This window comes from Dermochelys coriacea, chromosome 2, assembly GCF_009764565.3.
Source record: "Dermochelys coriacea isolate rDerCor1 chromosome 2, rDerCor1.pri.v4, whole genome shotgun sequence".
Lineage (NCBI taxonomy): Eukaryota > Metazoa > Chordata > Testudines > Dermochelyidae > Dermochelys > Dermochelys coriacea.
In genome coordinates, this window is record NC_050069.1 from 63,703,760 (window position 1) to 63,726,652 (window position 22,893).

At 38.6% G+C, this 22,893-nt stretch overlaps 1 long non-coding RNA gene across 1 annotated transcript in view; it reads left to right on the top strand.

Annotated features, from left to right (window-relative positions):
• LOC122458447 overlaps positions 1-16,242 on the top strand; it is a 32,841-nt gene extending 16,599 nt beyond the window's left edge. Inside the window, exons 2-3 of the long non-coding RNA XR_006278496.1 lie at positions 11,618-11,735; positions 15,038-16,242. This is a non-coding gene — a long non-coding RNA (uncharacterized LOC122458447). The remainder of the gene's footprint in view (positions 1-11,617; positions 11,736-15,037) is intronic.
• The last annotated feature ends 6,651 nt before the right edge of the window (positions 16,243-22,893 follow it).

Below are 22,893 nucleotides of genomic sequence, written 5' to 3' on the forward strand. Positions count from 1 at the left end.
GTGGGAGTGATTTTCTTGGGTGAAGTCACCTTCAGCATGAGCTTTTTTTTTTGTAAATATGAGAGAACTCAAAATACTTTGTTTGCCCAAGGGTTCACACCCTGTGACAGAGACCACGTTGGAAATTGAGCAAGGGCATTCTGACTCTCAGCCTAGTGCCCGAGCCATTAGACTATACTGCCTCCCATTTCTATTTGTAGATGACTTGGTATAAATAACAGAATGGTAAACACGCCATAAAAGGCCATGGTTATATAATCAAAAGACAGGTGTGACCATGGAGTTTGTTTTAAAGATACAACTTCCCTTAACACCAAAACGCACAGAGCTAAATTCTTATTTTGGGGGTAAATCCAGAATAATTCCATAGACTTTAATGGATTTACTCTATGTTTACACTAATGTAACTGAGATCAGAATCTGGTGACCTGGGTATGAACAATTAGTTTTATGTTATATACTGTATATAGCTTTGAATTACAATGGGGGAAGTGTATTGCAGCATGCCTACATCCATGTATTTCAGTCACCACTGAAAGCAGCTTAATAATTGAATCCTGACAAACCTGCAGCTGATTAGTTCCTCTTACCAAGCAGGTGTTACCGTGACAATATATCAATCTTTTTTAAAGTAATGCATTGCCAATCAGTGGTCCATGGGCTGTTTATATGCTTCCATCATCATATCTGTGGCCTTCAAAACTACAGCTGATGGACCTTCTGTCAAGACCCAGACATTTAATCAATGTGACAGTATCCTACATATTTTGAACCCCAAAGGCCTTGGAAAAGTTTAATGCAGCTTCCAGGTAAAGTTCAATCCACATGGCTGAGTTCCCTGAAGTATTTTCCACAGAAGACTACTACCCTCCCCCCATATAGACATGCCCAGTGTTTTATTCCATTCACATTTCAAGAAAATGAATAGCTAAGCTGGAAGGCCTGGTATGTTACTGTAAAAAATATGGGCTTTATAGAGGTCTATTGTTATTACTAAGTTGATGCAAGAACTGTTGTCAATCTCTCTTCTCAGAAGAAAATGTCTGAATATGTATGAGGACTAACACTACCACTGGTGGTTCCCTCTCATCAAAGCAGTTTTCTGACAGAGGCATGTCTGTGAGGGAAGGATAGATGGGAGTAAGGGCGGAGGGCGGGGGCGGGGGAGGCATAGGAAGAAATGCAAGCCTGTATTAATTTTCCATTGATACCTTCAGGATTTTTTGAGAAACAAAGGGTTTGGTTCTGAGGTCACATACCTTTATACACTGGTGCGATTCACCTGACTTCATGAAGTTCCTCTAGATTTACATGCATGCAAGCAAGATCCGAATCTGGCCCAAAGTTCTTTAGTTTTCAGTACTTACTGGGGAGCGCTACTTAAACATAAAAATGATAAATGTCACACACATTGTCTCTATTTTACTTTGGAAAGGAATATGCCTAGTGTCTGCATGTCCTGCGTCTCCTATAGTTTTACCTTTTATGTATAACTTTATTGTACAAGCTCCAATCTCATTATGTGAACTAAACAAATAATACATACTCATAATTATTACTGAAGCAAAGCAATTTCAGCCTGTTCACTTATCATTAAATAGGAATCATATCAAATATATCAATGTGGTCTTTAAAATATCAAAATCTTAAACAATTCAAAATGACATTATCAAACGTGAGAATCCACTGATATTGGTCATTAGATTTTTAACGATGCTTTTAAGGTTATTAATATTGAAAAGAGTAAAACACTTCAGCTGACAATGCCTGCTGTTACAGGAATCTAGTAGAGACAAATTGTTTATTTTATGTATACCCAATAAAGAAAGGAAGAGAACTTCCTATAAAACATTATTTGGACCCTAGTTATTTAGTATAGGTTCTTTCCAGAAATTGCATTGCAGGTACTAAATTGCATAAATAAGCTGACCTGTCAGGTTTTTGGCAATTTATGGAGCTGGTCAGCCTGTATGTTAGTGCAGTTTTTTGTTGCAATGAGATGTAATGGCTTTTCAGCGCACCATAAGCACAGTTGTGACCACAGGCACACTTGTGTCATTTTCTGTGCAGTAATGAAGCCTGACGAGTGGTCTCCTGCTTGCAGATAGCCGGCTGTTGTCCTAAAAATGCAAACCATTGCCTCGGGCCATGGAATCAGGAACAGGCAAAGGACAGTGGCACAGGCAGGGCTCCCCACTGCTCATCCTCCCTTTAGCACACTGTACTTGGATGCAGAAGAATAGTCTTTACCCTTGTACATAAGGGCACAACGAGAGAAAGTGATAAAAACAATTGCATGAAGGCCATATTTGAAATCTGGTTTTGCAAAATTGCTGAGCTGCCATTTGAAAATCAAATAAAAAAAATTCCTTTGGCAACACAGGTTTTCTCCCCCCATGCACAGTACGTAGTTTGAACATAAAAGCTGCTACTTCAGCATAGTTTCTCTCTCTACATAGCGACAGACAGTATGCAAAGTAAATCTCAGGAACAATCCTAGCTTTTTTTATGGCTCATTAATATTCCATGGGTCAGGCATGCCAAGAGTGCACTGGGGTTCACATTCTCCAGAATACAGTCAGCTCATTTTCTTCACTAGTTAAAAATTCCAGGGTTATAAGAATGCTACTTTGCGCTAGATAGCTGAGTATTGTGGGAAGTCCTGTTTTCATGAGAACTGTGAAGATAAATCTGTCCCAAGTCATTTACAAATTAGGCCTTGTCCTGAAATCAAATGATTTGTGATTTAATTATGCTTTGGTGTTCAGCATTCTAGAATCTTCCCCCCGCAACCTCCTTCCTTTCTCCCCTTCTTTTGAATGTAAACACAGCTCTGCCAAGCACTCTGGACTCTGGTAGCAGAGTATTCCATACATTTTATAGTTTTCTTTTAATTGTGTATCAATGTCCTAGTTTCTATTCATGCATTCAGTGGTTTATATATTAGTGTTGGTAATAAATGCTATAGTTAGGCTTACAAAACCGTTTCAGTTGGAACCCCTGCTTTCACTTCCTTTCTCATAATTTTTCTTCCTTGTTTCTCACAGTTTTCTAGAAAATCCTGGTTTTACACTGAAAATTTTCATGCTTTGGCAGCTGCCAAAGCAAGTATTTTTGTAAAATTTGAACAAAATCTCTTTGGGAATTTTTTAAGGCCAGTGAGGGTAGACAAAATATACATTTCACATATTGTAACTGTTATTGCGAGAGCCTTTTTGTCACCACATAGTGAACTGACAAAGAGGTGAAACTTGCCAGGTAAATAGTCTTTATTGAGGTAAACTGTATATGTACTCCTTGGAAAAATCTTTTTTGGAAATGGTATAAGGCCTATATATACCTTCTGCTACGTGGTGTGTAGGGAAACATATCTACTAAATATCACACTAGAGGAGAGTGATTGTGCAAAATGTTATTCCCTCCACTACCTCAGTAGTCATGAGGCCTCGCTCCATCTTCCCAATCTCATGTGAGAAAGTGGGTTTGACTATCGGAAAGAGCTCTATAGTATACTGTATGCTCTGCACCCCCAAAACTTGAATCTGTTTTACAGGAAATGTCAGTGGAAAGCTAAACTCTGGGACTTTCCCTGCAGTATCAGTGTGCATTGAAAGTCTGATGATCAATGGTAGCACAGTTAAGGCTTTGCCATACTTTCAAGGTTGAGGAGGGGGATGTGAGCAGATGCTTCTAGTTTCCACCTGGCTAGGATGCCTGGTGCCTAGATGCTCATGGATTCTGGTTTTCTAGTACCTTTTTAGGCCCTGCATCTCTGCTAGGCCTGCAGATTGGAGGTGGGAAATGCTATCACTCTGCAACAACATTAGAGCTCCATGTTGTTTTTTTGGGGGGGGGGGGGTTTGCATTGTTTTATTTCTGTCCTCAGGACTGAGGGTGGAGATGGCAGCATTTGGGTACAAACTGAGAATGTTTGAAAGTTGCATGTTAGGCATAAGCAACATTTAATAATATGTGACAGCACACAAAAGACGGGAACTGCCACATGTACAGGTTCCGTTAACTCAGAGACATGGTACATATGTAACATTTTATATTCTTTTTTTTCCTACTCTGTAGAAGCTTAATACTGGTGCATAATGTTTAAGATGTTAAATATAAACCAGAAAGCACACAGGATGTGCAGTTTTTCTTTAGGAACCTTTGCTTTTTTATTTTGTGACTTTTTTCTGACATGAACTATGCAAAGCTAATGTTGCATTAACCTAGTATTTGAGTATATATAATACAAAATACTTGTACTTCTGGGACAGCAGCTATTTCTATGGATACAGTATGTTGAACAGACATAGAACAAAGAAAACCAAAACAGTTGGTACTCTGCTGTCAAGGAAACAAGCTGCTCTTTCTGCTTAAATATCTCTTACCAAAGCTGGGGGGGGGGGGAAACTTCAGTAAGGATTTTATTAAACAGGATAAAGTCTGGCTTGTAAGCAATCAGATTTTCAGTAACAGAAATTGTTATGTCTGATGCTGATAGATCACAATACCTTCTAATAGCACCTTGCAAGCTGCCAAGGTTAAGGTGTTTTGTATAAATACACATTTTTAGGCATTCTTAAATGGAAATATAAAATAAATTTTTGTGCATGGCAGGAGCCCAGGAATGAACTGAAGAAACATTTGGCCATTTTCTCTTTTTGAGTTAAGTGCCAAATATTTATTTAGATTAAACTTTTTTTGTTTGCTTTTTTGTACTTTTTTGAACTTTTTTGTTCAAAATCTTTTTTTGCCCCCATTGAAACCGTTGGGAGTTTTGCCCCTGACTTCTGAAGTAATCTGACCCTCTGATTTGTTTAATAAACTGAAATTTTACAAGGTGCTAGTTTGAAGGCTGATAAGTATCTGTGGGTAACTATTTAAAGCATTTTACATCATAATGAATAATAGTTACTATGTTTATATAATGAAAAGGTTCACTGAAGGTACACATACATGTTCTTTACAAACACTTTTAACCTATTGACACATGAGACTATGACAACTCAGAAACAATGTTTATGACGTGTTAGAATTGGAATCCTTGCTGCAAAGTGTTATGGGAAAGAATGAGATGATTCACAATATTTTTTAAAATTCAAACCAGTTTGCAGGCACAGGAATTTGATAAAAGATTCAGTTTAGAATGAACTTTGCTTTCCTGAACTTTAATCTCATTGGGAAGATCTAGGAACAGTGTGAGTTCATGCACATTGGCATAGGTTTGTTCAGGATCCTGAGGAGGGGTGACAGATCTAGAAATAGGTCTAGTGGTAATATTGAAAACTATCATCAGATAACCACGTACATTTTCCTAGGCAACATAGTTCTGACTTGAAATATACAAGAGAACAGTAATCTCAATGTGTGCATGGCTACACAGCTATAATCAACTGTGACTATCTAGCTTTGACAAAAGTTCATGCAGCTGAATAATCATTTGAATCACCGCTGGTTCAGAACTCCAGGTCAAATTTGAATCACAGTACAACTGATGGTCAAGTCAAAGGTTCCACAAACTTCTACTTAAGAGCTGTTATGGTCTCTGGCTCACACTCCCTGCTGGCAGACTTTCTCCCACCAGCAGCCTTTTAACAGAGTCTGCACTGGTAGAAGCTAATGTTTGGTATATTTGATCCTTCATATTTAGCTGATTCTGATCTGATCTTGAAGATTCTAAGACAGGAATTGTCATTAAAATCAATAAGTGTGACCTATGAGGAGGGACTATAGAATTGGGCCCTTTGTCTGCCATTTATATCATGCCCATTACCGTAGTATAGCTGTTTTGCTTGTCTCAGGTGCTGGAATACCTTCCCATGGTGCTGCTCCTGAGTAAATGCTGCACCTTGATTGCCCTCTCACAAAATATTTTTTTAAATGTATCTTAAAAAAAGGGAATTGACAGACAGAAAACAAATGCCTTTAAGTAGCATTAAAGTAGGAGTGACACAAGCCAGCCCACATTTAAATGAAAAAAAACCCACACCAAAGGTTTAGTATAAATTCTTAATAGACTTTAAAGTGTCTTTTTAAAAACTTCATGGATTAAGAATTTTTGTGAAGTTTAACATTCTTAACTTTGAATTTTGTGGCTTTTCTTAGTTTGTGTAGCAACTTTATTGTTATGGTAAATCTGTTTCTTTTGGGTTTCTCTGTGCACTTCTGAATATTTGGTCTGAATTTAATAATTTCCATGTGTGAAATCCTTTATTTAAAAAAAAATTAATTTATCTGATACTTACTGCTCTTTAGTACAGCACAGCTTGTTAGCACTAGGTACGTCTTGTTGAAAGTATGTCCATAAATATGTCCCTTGCAGCATAGAACAGCTTGTTAACTTGGCAATCCTCAGCAGTTTGCTTCAAAAAGTTTGCCTCAGATGTGATAGTCCAAATGTAGGGCAAAATTCTGAGTAACTTTTTAGCTAATTTTACCAATTGACATATTCTTCCCAGTTTTGACTGCCTACTTACTTTAGCAGTGTCTGCAAAGCTGCTGCTGCTGTATCCTAGGAAGAGCTTTGAAGAGCCTTTCTGTATTTAATGGGCTGGAAGTAGTGAAACCTGTTCTCCAATGTATAGTAAAACCTGACTTAGCAACCACCTCTGAAGAGAGACCACCTGTCACGATTGACTACTTAGAGAGGCCATGGAAAGTTTTTTCCCTTATAATTCAACTGTGAAGAAACTGTGAAGAATGACCCCCTGTCAGATGAGACCAGCGACCACCTTTTCTTACTTCCATCCAAGAAAATAAACCTGTAGGAGAAACTGATCTTCCTTACTTCTGCATTGCTGCTGGCAGCAGCACTGCCTTCAGGGCTGGGCAGCTGGAGAGCGGAGAAATAAGGGTGGCATAATATGGTTGCTGCTGATGGTGGCACTGCCTTCAGAACTGGTTGCCTGGCCAGCAGCTGCCGTTCTCCGGCTGCCCAGCTGTGAAGACAGCAAACCTTTGAAGAGAGACCACCTCTTACAAGTGACCACTTTTGTTCACTCCCATGAGTGGTTGCTCTATGCTGGTTTTACTGTGCATCTATTTTCTTGGTGGAATGTTATTCTATTTATTTAACATTAAAAATAATATGGGCAATACAGTGCCACCAAAAGGCTGCAAGCTATTATGTAGGAAATAATATTACTGTAAATTATACAGTGTTTTACAAAATTTGATAAACATTATTATCCTTATGTTACAGGTAGGGAAAATGAGGCACAGAGTGAATAAGTGACTTTCCCCATGTCGTATAGGTGATCATGATCAGATGTCTGGGCTTCCAGTTCCCTAATCACCCAACCAAGGTGTCTATACGTTAATAGAAACATTCAATATCAATACATTTCTAGGATATTTTTGTATTATGGTGAAAAGATGTTTTGCATGTTTCATCCAGTTCAGATCTTGTTCAATCCTCCTTTGCTCTTAGAATACTTTTGAACAGCTTTGTACACAATTTTTAAGCATGAGAATGCAAGTATGATGCCCAGTTTACATCCATATTAAATAAAATACATTGGCTTGACTCATGGGAACACAATGAAATCCCAAATTGAAAACTCTTCATTTTATGTCTTTCCAACTATATCCTGGTTTAGCCACATTAAGACTATGAGCAAAGATATTTAAACTAGGTTACAATGGTTATCTAAGTGAAAGATAATATCCCATTGTCATTATTGTCTGGTAGGTCTCATTACTCCTCTGGGCATGCTCCTTAGAATAAATTAAAAGGATCCACTGAGAACCATTTTGCTTTGGGGTTTTTTTAATGATTGCCAAAAGCTATTTGCTAGAATAGTGCAGAATGTTTACAAATGCCTTAGGAAGAAAACAGCAGAATGTGGAACTAATTGTGTTTATTCAAGATAATTATGAAACACAAATGACCATTACTTACAACAAGTCCCCTGACAGCTAGAGTTTGACTCGTGGGACTGGGATCAAACTCAGTAAAGAAAGACCTTAATGCTAAGCTAAGCTGTCCATGGATTCTTCACATATCCACCTGTGCTGCTGGTGTCATTATTTTTGAACAGCATTCCTGTACTAGACTACAGTGCCAATGGATAAAGTTTACGGTTATGAAGAAAAGCATGTTGCTAACTTCAAAAAGGAAAGCAACATTTTCTAGCTGGCATTGAAGGATAGGATTTGCAGAAATGCCTGAAAATGGAGTTAGAAGCACAAGTCCTATTGACTTAGCTGGTTTTGAAAATTCCACCTGAAGTACTTTATTGACAATTAAAACACAAGTTCTGACACAGGAAAATAAGAGGCTTATGTCTGTTCTGTGCCACCAAATGTACAGGCTTTGCAGCATAGTAGTGGAATAAGAACTAACAGATAGCAACCTGTTGCTGATATTATATTCCAGGGCCTTCTATCCTGTAAGAGGATGGAAGACATAAAGATATGCCCATTAATTCCACTGGAAGCAAGAAAGAACCATTCTATATTAATTATATCCAATGTTTCCTAACCAGCTGGCCAGCCCATCTCTAAGGACCCATTCAAACTACTAGCCAGTTTTTATTATGGTATCTTAGACAGGATAATAGTGATTCAGTACTCTGTATTGGGCTGGAATTTCATAACAGCAGGTGGAAGGATGCAAGTGGACAATCATTTCAATTTTAAGTAAAACTTGATTCCAGTATAGGGGTCAATACTTAATCCACCTTCTTGTTTTGTTGTAGCTGACATTGCAGTGTGCTCCTTGGTTATTCCAGAAATCTCTCTATCATATGATATATGCTACTCAAATGGGTCAATTTTCCTGCCTGAGCAACATTCTGTATGCTTTATTCTTTCTACAGCTATAGTGGAATTATTTTGGTTGTGAACAAATAAGCAAATTGTTCACAGAACTTATACTCTATCCCAAAAATTTCTTCAGGTTGTAGTTCTCATGCAGAAAAGTCACATAAAAAGTATGTTTAATAGCATGAAAGGTATGAAACATTTTGTATATGAATGTAGCTACCAACTTTTACAGCTTTGGTTGGCACCATTTTCTGATATCATACATTAAATGCATGGCTCAGCAATGCTAGATGTAATATAAGTGAGTTGTCTATTAACTTTGAATCTTTGGGAATATATTAAAGGGGAAATATTTTGGTGAAATCCTGGCCTTACTGAAGTCACAGGGAGTTTTGTTATTGATTTTGGTAGGATCAGATTTCACTTTGACTTCGCATCCTGTGCAAGTTTTGATGAATATTCATCAAAATATTGTTGTATGATGAAAGCAGTGTTCAGTGTGTGCAGTGTTCGAAAAGAAAGAAGTTTGTTGGAACAGAGGTATGAGCAAAGAGCTGAAGAGCAAAGGCTCCAGAAAGCCCTGGTACAACCACCATCAAACAAATTGTGACCAAGAGTATTAGAAGCACTAAGAAGGGATAGGAAGCAGTCTCATTAAAGAGATTCATTTTGAATGGCCCAGGTTCCCATAGTTTAAGCTTCCATTTTTACTACTTTGCATACAGTCCCACAAAAGAGAATTTTCCATTTAGCTCAGAGTTTGAACAAGACAAATGAAATCAGATTAGGGTTCCCACATTAATACTAAAAACGTATTATTTTACATACCTCTATTGTATCTCCTCTTACTGTCCACCTTCCAAGGTAAATAATTTTCAATTTCATCTCACATGAAAACTTCCCTCCCTAATTTTTGCTGCCTTTCTCTGGATTTTTGTATAGTCTTTTCGCAATGGGATTGCCGGAACTGCACAGCATTGCAGATGAGTCTGTGCCCTTTACCTACTTGGTCATATTAAGCCAGTCTGAGCAAGATTGATCAGATCAAGATTGACCAAAGAGTGTCGCATATGGATAGAGTTCCTATTTCTGGGAGAGAGAGATTTTATTGTACAGAAAGCAAACAGAGATCCTACCCCTTTAAGGGCCAAGCACAAATATTATTAGGTTTTCATTAGCCCTGGTTCCAAATATAAGGGGTGGCCTACTTCAGCCAGCTCCAGTAACAACAAGGTCTGGGTTCTATCCGCATGGGAGTGTCTCTGGGAGTCTCTCCCTTCCCATGCAGCTGGCTTTGTGGGGGATCTTCAGCCCAGTGGCTCCATCCTCTTCTGGCTGACTGCTCCATTTCTTAGCTGTTAGTTGGGGGCTCTCTCAACCATCTGTGCTGGGCCACCCAGTTTCTTAAGGTGCAGGAAGGAACCTGCCTCCCTGCAAGGATTTTGGAGAGTCATCGTCTTCCATTATATCATCTTTCAGAGTTATGAGAGAGACAAGTGGAGGCATGTAGAGGAGGATGACAGGTTGCGGGGCCAGATACTATCTACACAGTCACCTCTGAGGGGGACCTTTAATGAATGTTGGGAGAATCTGTGGAATCCAGGCTAGCCAAATAGCTCCTAAGATCTTTGTATAGTACACATCCTGGGCCAGGACATGTAGTTAAAGCAAGGATTTGGAAGGAATCTGCCTGGTGCTGCTGAATGATCCTAACTTTTAAATAATATTTTAAACCATTTACAAAAAAATCTGCACATTCTTCCCCCCCTCCTCACTCCCAGTGATATCCAGAACTCTTAGCAAAGCAGAGTGAGATAACTGCATGGGGAGCTTGGCCTCTAGAGCCATATGTTGGAAGAACCCATTCACAGATAGTTTCTAGTGACTCCAGTCAATTGTGCAGAACCAAAGAAGAAAGTGTCTTTATAGTTTCTCCCTCTTTGAGACAGTCTTACTCCTCAGGGTTTAATGAACTGCCCATTGACGGCCAGGCCTGAGTAACCATCCTGTTCTTCACAGTCAGACAGCAGCTGATCCCCAGCTGAGGTTCTGAGGTGAAAGTTCACTGACAAAGGTGGAGGAGGTTAAAGATAATAAGAGTCTAAATATCCACAGGGAGTTTGGATCATGTACAAAGTCATAATTACATAAGCCATTACTGTTGTTTGGATTAAAAGAAATAGCTGCAAGCCGAAAAACATCAGGAAGGGATAGAAAACATTTGCAAAGACAAGATTAAGAATTAAGTGCTGAAAATAACACACTTTCTGAACTGGATGTACTGTGGCTTGGAGATGTTGGAAAAGGAGAATTGTTTGATTATTCAAGTAGAAACCTGTTAAATGGATAACCTTGTTGCACTACATTTTAATTCCTTTAGCAAGTCTGCACTTTCAACAGGTATTGATTTACGCAGGCCCTGCTATTTTAATCAAATGTGTTTTAGATGCTTAGGAAATGTCAATGAGAATTTTAAACCCCCCATAAACTGTATAGAGATAGTGGTTATATAAACTGTATACTACTTTCATGATCTGGAGAAACATCATAAATTATGGGCCAAATTATGCCCTTGGATGAGTATGCTTGGTGCTCTTTGCTGTCCATGTGGCTGTCATTGAAATCTGTGGGAGACAACCACGTGCATTCAAAGAGGAATTTGGCCTAATAACTAATATACTCACATACTTTGCCACCTAGATATTCCTTGTGGCTGTTTGACCTACGCTACTTTTTTAGCCAAGGTAAAAACATACATTTAAAAAATCTCATTAAAATCATGATGAAAAAGCCTCTTGGACTGCACTGGTTAATTTGTGTGTGGCGATATTTAATGGGCTTTCTTTTTCCCCAGCTTCCCCTGGCAAGTCAGCATGAGGAGGGATTATATAGGAATGCAACTGGGATAGAACCTGTCAATATGCTCCACAAAGTGGGCATGGTCTAATGGGAGAATTTTGTGTCCACAAAAGGTTCTGATCTGTGCTCACACATCCTGTCTGCAAATCCTCAATTGCTAATTAAAACTGCCATCCACTAATTGAATCACTGGGGGATCTATGCTGGAAACACAATGTGCTCCAACAGGGGTGAATGTCCCTTTAGTGCTGTTGTCCTCACTTGTGCAGGAGTGACTCAAACACAGTACATGTGTAACAATTTGAAATGTAAGCACTATGGCGAAACCCAGTCCTTAACACTATGGCTGTGTAGGAGTTGGTGTGTGCACAAGGAAGGGGGCATGGATTCCATGGAACTCTTGGGTTGGGAATGTCCCGGATAAATCCACAGCTATTAGTCGAGGGCATATAGGAGTGAGTCATGATGGGTCAGAGGAGGTGTGACACCACCTTAGGTTCTCTTGGGTAGACCACATATGGGGATGCCTTTCCCTTTCTTTTTCTGAGCATGAACACCGCATCTATCTAGCTACTTGGACTTGATCCTGGTTAAGGATTTACTCCTTTGTGTGGTTGTTGTTGTGATTTTTGTTCCATGTAGCTAGTTGGAATGATAATTTTAAAAATGGATTCTGCATTGTCATATTCATATGCCTGAGGCATATCAATCTATCCTATTAACTTGAGGCTTTTACATCTGCTAGCAATCAGCGTATACATTGTTTGCAAAATTCACATTTCTCTCCTTCCTCATATTAGCAATGCTTTAAGGCAAAGAAAATATAACATTGGTGCACTTTATAACTCACATAGGGTTGCACAGGTAAATGGTTGTACAGGGGTTTCAGATTCTGCTACATATAAGGCCAAGGCAGGTATGTAACCATTACAAGACAGCTCGACTTTTGTTTTCCAAATATAAAGTATATGCCACACATATTTTGCATTTACTTTCCACAATGAAAGAAACAAAGAAAAGCAGTTGGAAAACTACCCATTAATTTATAATTAAACCATTTTTTTAAAAAAAGAAACCAGCAGCAGATTGGTCCTGGGGCTAATATGCCCGAGCATCTGAATTACCACCACACACAATTTATTATTTTTACTAATGCTCTCATTCCAGTATTAACTGTAAAGGTCATTCACAGATAGAATCTGGAATAGATATGAATAGTTTTTTGCTTAACTTTAACATTTACTTAATGGACTTACTAGCTACGAATCTGACACTCAGCAGACATAACAGTGCTCTTGAGGAGATTACAGGATTAGTCACTCACTAGTTTAATCAGATTAATCAGAGATTTGAACACAATAATAATTCTACCCACAAGAGGGGATACGTGATAGCCACATGCTAGCATAATTGGGAAAGGGGACAGTACGGACAGACAGACTGATACAAAAGAGGGCAGAAAATGTTACTAGTTACCAGAAGGATTTTTGCAAGTATTGTACTTGTAAATTGAACCTGAAGAATTTTTTTAAGTGGGAATGCTAATTCACAAATAATTATAAGACCAATATTGTCCAATAGTCTGAACAAAGAGTATAAAAAAGACTAATATAATGTGCCACTGTATACTTTTAGCGTTGATATACAAATGGCACATTTGTATGTTCTTTTCTGATTTGTCTGATCTTTAATTCATATCTGAAAACTTCTTTCTAGTCTGTGGCTCTTTATTTAAGTGTTAATTATTTCTGTGTATTTTCTTTTATTATTTCTATTTTCTCTTTTTTTATGCCACAGCAATCAGGATCTGAAATATGGGCTGGGGGAAAAGTAATAGAAAAATTAATAGAATGTATTGTGAGGAAATTACATATCATATTTGATATAGTGAATTATATTGTAGTAGAAAAATTGATTAACTAAGATCTCCTAGAGGCACTAAAATAAGAATTTAAATCTGTATTTATCTATGGGAAATCTAGCATTCTTATATGAATAACTGTAATAATTATATCTTTTGCACTGTTCAAATAAGAGGTTGGGCTGTTAGCAAACCCCCAGGATGATGAGATCAGGATCCTTGTACTGGATCTTGTTTAAATTACTGCATTCCTAAGTAACACAATAAAAAGAGAAAAATTGTTCACAATCCTAATATGAATCCTGCTTTAAGATTTAAGGTATCAGAGCAAAGAATAATAAACATGTTCAAGATGCTCATCTTAATCCAAAAGCCATCTTTCCCCCACCCGATAATTATTGTTTTATCTGGTTTACCTTATAATTTTAATTTTCAAATACCATTATGGGACAATGACATATACATGTTTCTTAGCATTACTAAAGGGGTAGAACTCTGTCTAAATCATAGCTCCCTGACACATAGCCTTCAAAACAGATGCACTTTTTAAGACAAAAGAAAAAGAAAGAAATATCCATTTGCTTAAGGAAAGACACTTTGGTTGGAACTCTGCCAGATTTCCACTATGAAGAATGCCCTGTGCTTGGCAAAACACTGAAATGTGCATCTACAGTGATCATTCTTTTAAGTCTTAAGATTTGATAACTACAGTTCTTTAAAAACAGCAAATATAACTCAGAAGCAGCATAGTTGCTGATGACCTAAAACAACATATAAGCAAATGATATACATCAACTATTATCTGGACTCTTTTATAAAGTGAAGTTGGACTTTAAAAGAAAATACAAGTACTGTAATTGTATAGCCTGTCCATTTGTCCTGAGGTGATGAGTACTCTGGTGGTGTGTGTATACATATATGTGAGCACATATTAAATAAGAGCTACAAAATATTTTCTTTTCTATCCCTCTTTCAACTCCTAATCCAGGCAGTATCTCTCAGTACTAATAGGATGCAACAAGCTTATTTACAGTGGTCCTCTGATGTGCTTTGTGTTTACAGGCTCGATTATACAAACCCATTTCTAACACTCCCCATTTTAACCACTCCCCCTCCCCCCCCAAAAAAACAAACCCAACCACCAAAATCCAAAAGACATTGGTCAGCTCCACAAGTACAAGCAACTTTTTGCTAATCCGTGACAGTTGCATTTCACAAATGCAGCCTGTGGCAACTGGCATTACAGCCCTCTTTGGCACGCGTGCGTGCACACACACACACACACACACACCCCTCCCTGCCGTGCAAGAAGTAGCCTTATTTTTGAGAAATGCTTTAATGGATTAAAATGTGCCAATAACAGTCAAGATACCATTGCTTTATATTAAAAAAAGAAGCTCACCCTAATCTCATATTAATGATCAATTTGCAAACAAACTTGTCTCTACATAGTGCTGACAGTCAGGGGAAGGTAGCAGGGAGTTGCTTTGTGATACTGTCTGTATGTCTTGTACTTCAGCTGATGGAATTATTGTTTATTTTTTTAATTTTCAGAGGTAGGTTGATGACAGCTGAAGAAGACTGTATTTGCTGAAGAGCAGCATGATGGTAGAGAGGAGCGGAGTTCCTGAGGGAGATCTAATGGTGCCTCTCCTTCCTGCACAGAGATAAAGACTTATAATAAGCGTGTATGTTCACCATCTGGCTCTGTGCATGTGGTCCTTATGGAGGCGAAAGCTGCACAATCTGTAAATGATCAGGAGCCATAGCACTCTCTCCAGAGAATCCACGATGCAATCAAGGTGACAGATGGCATGGCCACTGCTGTGGCCTCATGGAGAAGATCAAAATCACCTTCAATAAACTCTGACTGAAATGGGCATGAGCACCTCAAAAAAGTCAGTTTGTCAGTCAAACTGTGACAGCAAGCTGCATTGGGGAAACATAGCGGCCAGCTCGCTGTTTTCAATCGTTTCCGTCTGACTGAGCCTGAACTATGATCTTTCTCAAATTGTCCTTTCTGTTTATCTGAAGCAGGCCAGCAAATTGCCAGATTCATAGCTTTATTGAAAGAAATTGAAAACATGATGTCCTCAATTCAAGGGACAAACAACTGGCAGGTGTTTGGACACCCAAGCACATAAAATGGACCCCTGGTCTTTAGAACATGTTTGTCCAACTTTTGTCAGATTAAATATAGATATATTATAAAATGTATGTCATAAAATTCCAATCTACGCAGGGTTTAGCTGACAGCAATTACATGACCGAAAATAAACCTCATATTATATATTCAATGCTGGATTTTTTCCCTCCTTTATGCCACAAATACTATATCTATTGATAATTAGACTAATCTTTATTTCCCCTTTAGTTGAGTATCTTCGTACACCAAATTTACCTTCATGGTCCATCAAGTCTAATCAGCGAGAACCTGATTCTGCAAGATTCTGAATGTTCTCAACTGTCATTGATTTCAGCAGAGGTAGAGGGTGCCCAGTACCTCATAGGATCAGGCCATACGGGCCCAATCCTTCAAAGCACTGATCATCACCTGAAGAGACTGAACACCCTACACTCTCATTCGAGTTAATGGGGGTAAATGGTGCTCAGCACTTAGCAGGATCTAATATCCTAAGTCAGCAGGAAAGATATGTACCAAGCCTTTTTTGTTCTCTGCAACTGCATGAACAGTTAAGAGATCGTGCACTGTTGCTTCCTTTATATCGGTGTCTTTAAAGACTTGGCCAGCTTGTATTCTTAAGGACACCTTAATTAAAGCTACTTGCTGCTGCTTTAAAATCCATCCACTTGTGCTTTCATGCTGCTTGGAGAGGCTTGAGGATCAAGGGCGAGGATGAAGCAGTGGGTGACGCATTTGAAAATGACAGGTCTAGAAAAAGATTAGTTTTCCTTCTGTCTTCAGAATCCACTCTGTCCCCTGTTTGGACCTGTGTGCATTAAAAACTGGATCTACTTTTTCTTCCCTTTCTCAGCTACAGGCGGTCACTCTCTCTCCTCATGTTATTTTTAAAACCACGCCTTAAGATGTCCCGTCTTCTCTTACCCCTCCCAGCTATCAATTTCTATCCCTATTAGCAGAACGTTGGATCTCTGCAGATTTGGGACCAGATCCAAAGCCCTTTGACATCAATGGGAGTTTTTTTCAGTTAACTTCTGTTCAAACCGTTGGCAATTCTAACATTTATATGTTCATGTATAATAGACAGTCCTCAACTGCTAATAATTTTGGGAGAGGGGTCACATTTTAAGCCCCAGCCTCCCGTTCTGTGTCCAATTTTGTATATTCAACTGATTGTGCCCACGAAAATGGGTGCATGCATGTTTTTATGCCTGCAACAAACCATTTGCATTTGCAAATTGCAGCAATTGGCTGCCCACCTATCTGATGTGCATACTCAAATGTGGAACTTACATGTGCACTAGAACAGAGTGCACTCAGGTGTGACTTAATTGACCCTTCTGTTCAATTTGAATGTGAGGCCACAGTGAGAGATGGCAAGACATTGGGGACAGAAGTGTTCCCCCCATGCAGAGGGCATGCAGTTTGGTGTATCGTTTTCTCCAGACCCAAATGGAGCAGTGTCTTTGTATTCCCAATCTTTTTTTGATGGCAGGATTTGGATGAGAATGCACTGACCAAAGGTTACTCCGGGTAATATGGAGATGATGCTAGTAGGATGAGAGAAGGATTTTAAAGATTTAGGCTGGTGATTTCTGCTCTATTTATTGAGGACCTTTAGCCATTGGATTTGCAATGTTGGGTGCTTCTGGAATCTTGACTGCTTCTGGATTCTAAGGTGATTTCCCTGGCCAAAAGTATCTTTTTCTATTTGCATCTGGCAGTCTCTCTGATGGTGCTAGTGTAATATATTGCATGCTACTATCTACTTTAGGTACTTATGTGTCGTAGTACTTAAGAACCTCACAATCAACATCTTTCCACACAAATATCACTGTGATGTAAGGTAGAGCTATTATCCCCGTTTTACTGATGGAAAAATGAGGCACAGAGAAAGTAAATGATTTGCCTAAGGGCATTCAGGAAGTCGCAGTAGAGCATGGACTTGAAACTGGGTTTCTCGAGTCATAGGTTAACACTATAACTATCAAATGGCCTTCCTCTTCTACACTAGTTCATCAGTGTTTATATTAGTTTTCTATTTGCTTCCCAGTGCTGACTTTGGTCTATAAAGCCATGCTAGTTATATGGGAAGCTGCTTTTCTCCCGGGGTAATGAAAGGTAATATCAGCTTGGGTACTTGAGGTAATACCTCAGAGGTCAGCTGCTCTGTGGAGAGCTCTTAGCTTTGGAAATCTCCTGCTGACCTTTAGGTCACAATCCAAGTGCCATTTCTTCTTCCTCGATGATGGGTCTGGGTGGATGTGAAATCACACTGGAGGAGTATTTTTGTTTTTAATTGACTTTTTACTTTTAAAGTTAGGTTTGTTGTGTTAAACGATAAACTGCACTCACAGATGTTCATAACTGGATACATTTTATAAATGAAGAGACTGATACATAGCCAAATTCAATGCCATTGCATGTATCCAATAGCTAGTAACCTTTCTTTGGGGAGCAGTTTATAGATTAACATGCTTGACAGCCATCAGGGAAGTTAAGGGTATGGTTAGAAACCCAATGCTGCTTCTCCCCCCATCCCCCACCTTCTTTTCTTCTCTCTCAGCTAGCAACTGAATAAATTGCAAATACAGATCATATCGAAAGAGTGAGAAATGACATCAGTTAACATTTGTAGCCCTCTCATTCATTCTCTCTGTGAAACTGCATGCATATGTATCGAACACTTGTGGAGAAGACGTGGACACGCTGATCAAAATGTTGCCTTTTCATACTGAAATATGCTAACGAAGAGTAAAAAAGCAATACCCTGAAAGGTAGCATGGTACAGTTGATAAGGCATAGGACTGGAACTCAGGAGTCCTGCATTCTAGTTCTAGTTCTGACTGTGATCTGGAGCAAGTCATTTCAGTTCTGTTTCCTTCCCTGGCCTTTGTCTGCTTTGCCTATTTAAATGTTAAGCTCTTTGGGGCAAGGGCTGTTTCTTTCTATGCATTTATACTGTACCTAGTGCAATGGGGCACTGATCTCAGGTCTCTTGGTGCGACAGTAATACTAATAACATATAACGTATAAATAATTTAAAAGTGAAATAAATCAAATGAAGAAAAACACTTAACCTGAACCATCACATTAAGGAAATGACTCTCTTGTCTTTCAGGGATAGAGGAGTGCTGGGTCTGGCCACATTACTGTACATTCCAGTTCCCTGGAGGGTATTATCAATATATGGCATTTTCTGCTGCTTTGGCTAGAAGGCAATTAATTAGCTATAAAAGAGGATCAGTAGGTCCCAAAATGATGTAGATGAGACTCCGTCTGGAGAATAAAGGAAGATAAAAGATCACAGCAAAATTGTAAGACATAGATTCTTAATTAACAATCAAAATAACACCTCTCACATAAATAGCATATTTTACTTACAGTAAGTATCTCAAAGAAGGGAAACTATTATTCACAGACTGAACAGCTGTCTTGAGTGTATGTACTTGTGTGAAGTTCCAATTTCATTCTGATCAAATATAATCAGAAAAGGGGATTGCCTATTGGGAAAGCATGTATTTTCACTTTAAATTTCAAAATGCATTTTGCATAACATCACATGGTGAGATGTTGAGTTATGTTACAGGACAAGGTGTCTTAAACAGTGACCGGGTAACATCCAGAAAATCAGAGATGGTTGAAATGATTCATTCCAAACTTTTTTTCTCCCCCAAAAGACCACCTTTTTCAAAAATCAGAAAACATAGGTTTCTAAAGTTTTTGCTCTTCAGTTTTTGTTTTTCTTCCCCTTTCCACTGCTTTTCAGTGGCAAAATAGAAGGAGGCAAAAGGGAAAGGAGAAAATATAGGGAAAACAAGGGGGACATTTTAATTTAATTGTTGAAAACTGAATTTTTTTTTTGGTTTTATCTTTTTGTCAAAAAATGTGAAAATTTCAAACTTTTTTGTGAAAAATGTTAAAGCATTTTGACTTTGGGTGTGTGTGAAACATACCATTTTGGGATCAATTTTAGTCAGCAACAAATACCAGAATACAAGGGAAGTCAAACTATTATGAATTGGCCATTTGGGGCTATGTTTTCACATGTGGGTTACAAAATGTACCATGTGCGGAATGGGTAAGTTATACATACCATTCTCCATTTGTGAGTGTAGGTACAGTTTTGGGGATGCAGAAGGCACACATGCATTTTTTGTGGGCATAGATTAGGGGCCTGCCATCGAACATTTGACTCGTTAACTCTGCAACCAGACCGCTAATTTAAGGGTCAATTTTCATAGGGGCCTCAGCCCAATTTCTATTTTTTGCATATTGTTCTGTGTGTGCTATTTTTTGTGGGAGCAAATTAGTGAATTCAGAATTGTCCATGTCACATTAGAGGTTGTGAGTTAAAAATGTTCAGTAATACTATAGTTTATTTGGTATCAGGAATATGCCAAACAGTTTAGATACCACAAACCATGTGGTAATTCTATTCCTACCCTGCCAGGATTTTATTTATCTGGATAGTAGGTAGTGTGTACTCATATCTATCTATTTATATCTGTACCAGAAACAAAAGATTGATAATCTGAGCAGAGACGATGCATAGCTTTGTATAATAAAGGTAGCTTCTTTGTCTGGCAAACCACTCCTTTTGTATGCACATCAACCAGATGGCCATTTCAGTTTGTCTCCGGCTGTGAACCAGACAATATGGCAGAATTAAGGGAAAAGCAGCAACCTTCCCCTCCCCCCATAAATAACACTAGAAATCAACACTCTTTAGGGTGATTTCATTATAATCATCCATTTCTTTAGGGATTTGGGGCAGAGTTTTTGAGTCTGTGTGGGCTGATTTATTGTTTATTGGGCTCTCACTCTCTTTATGGTGCAATTAGCTAAATGCCTAAGAGGCTGCGACAGATAAACCAAAAGTAAATAAATAAATAAATAAAAATACAGAAAGAGAGATTAAATAATAAAACAAGCAGGATGAATTATGGGATGGGGGTTGTTTAAAGAGAACAGGTCAGGATAGTGCTGCATTTGTTATACAGTCACCCATGTGCTGTTTGAGGTTCCCCAAAAGCATAGTGTATGGTTATTGGGGCATGCTGGCAGGTCACACAGAGAATACTGGGACACTGGCTGTCCCTAGTTAGTAATAAATCTATTGCAATGGGAGCTGCTCTGTAGGGGACCAGGTTGCCCCCTCCTTCATGAAAACTCTGCTGTGCTGTGCATTATGGAAGGCAGTGGCATTGCCTGGCAAACCCCTGCAGAGAGGGAGGGCAGCAAGATGGCAATTCCCTAGTGGTTCAAGGAGAGGTGTGAGGGAGTCACTCAACACAGTGTGGCAGTGGAACATGTGCCAGACACCTAATGACATCAAAAGTAAATTTATGGGGATACAGCTAGGGAGGAGGGATGCAGCTGAATGAGAAGCAAATGAAGTGAAGAAAGGAGGGATCATAGAAGTTCCAACTGTATATGAATCCAAACTTCATGAATTTGCATGAGATCATCCAGTCTCAAATCTCTGCAGACCGAACCCGAAGAGTTCTGTTGATGGAACAAAGTGAAACAATCCCTTGCAGGGTTTGTGCAGCCCTAGTGTGTACTTACTGTTTATACCTGTTTGAACTTCCAGACCTGGTGCAATTGACTGGTTTGCCATCTTTATCCTAGGCAGTATTAGAGACTGTGGTCACTAGATTTTAATACTGTCCATTAACTAAGGAACTGAATCCAAAGACACTCAAATAATTGCTGGCAAAATAATTTTAGCCTCAAAATGGGAGACCACTTCTCAATATCAAGTCCGATAAGTATTGTAAATTCAGAGATACTGTAGTGTATTAACTGAGTAAAAGTTGACTTTTAAGTGTGACCCCAGTAAAAAGAACAGACGGTTCTAACTAGGGGTAAACTCATTCTGTAGAAAGGGCTTTATTACATTTATAATTCTGGTGCAGTGCTGGTCTTGGCCTATAAAGTTAGGGCCATAATCTAATCTCCACCTACATTGTCTCTCCAAATTATTACCAGAGTGGTTTTGCCCAAAGGTTGAAGGTAAGAAAAAGGACCCTGTGCAATCACAAAAGATGGGTTTTTTTTTTTCAAAGCATTCCATGTTGGCTTAAATCCATTGACTGATCAGTGCTGATTATGTTTGAAACATCCAACTCTAATCTTTTCATTATTACAACTACTGCTGCAGTCAGCATCACTAAGTGGGGAACAAAATGAAGATGAACACTTTTTTACCCCTCTTTTTTTTTATTTGGCCATTTAGATTCTATGCCAACAAAACTATTCAGCAGTCATATTTCAATGACTGCTTGTGTCCACCTGATTTGAATAGAAATATCAGAAAAGTCAAACTTGCCGTATATCCATTACAAGCACAAACTTTTCCAAAACTTGTGCAGAAGTTAACAATAAGAACATTTGGAAAGTATAAATTTTTAGTGGATAATCACCTTATGCACAGGGTAAGTCGGGAGATATACCAAGCATCGGCACCAACTCTGTGGATGCTCCAAGGCTGGAGCATCCCCGGGAAAAAAAAACGGTGGTTGTTGAGCAAGAATAGTACTCATCAGGTATTTCATTACCCATTCACAGGTTAAAGACAAGGGTATTTAAAAACAAACCTTTCAAGTAGTTTGTGATTAATTTCTACCCTGTAGAATACACTCACTCCACTCTGTCGATGGGCCAAAATTTCAAAACCTGAATGCTGTAAATGAGACACTTACATCATCCATATTTAGGCACCTAAGCTAAAGTGGCTTGATAGAAAAATCTCTCTCTATATATATATTTAATTACACACACACCACACACACACACACACACACTACACACACACACACACACAAGAATTAAGACAACCAAACAATTGCCAGATCTCCATTTCAGTCTCAGTAGTTTCTTCTGACATTGTGTAGAACGCTTAATACAATGCAAATGGCCATTCTTTCTACATAAGTCATGCACCTAATCTTTTGACAGATGTACTAACCTCACAACAAGCTCAATAAAATTATCATACTTTAAAATGGTAGACTGGGGATCAGTGTATTAATGCTCACAACATATGTGAATCTATTTTGCCAATAGCAGACTAGCCTATATTCTCTGCAGTGTCCTGAATGAGCTGGAAATCTACTTTCATTGTGCAACATGGTCTTCAACTATTTCTTTTATTTTATATGGATCAAAAACTAAACCACCTTTGCTCAGTTTATGTCCAATCTGATCATTTTTAAGGCCAATTTTTTTCTGTTTTAAGTTTAGTGGTAGGTGTCTCTGTCAT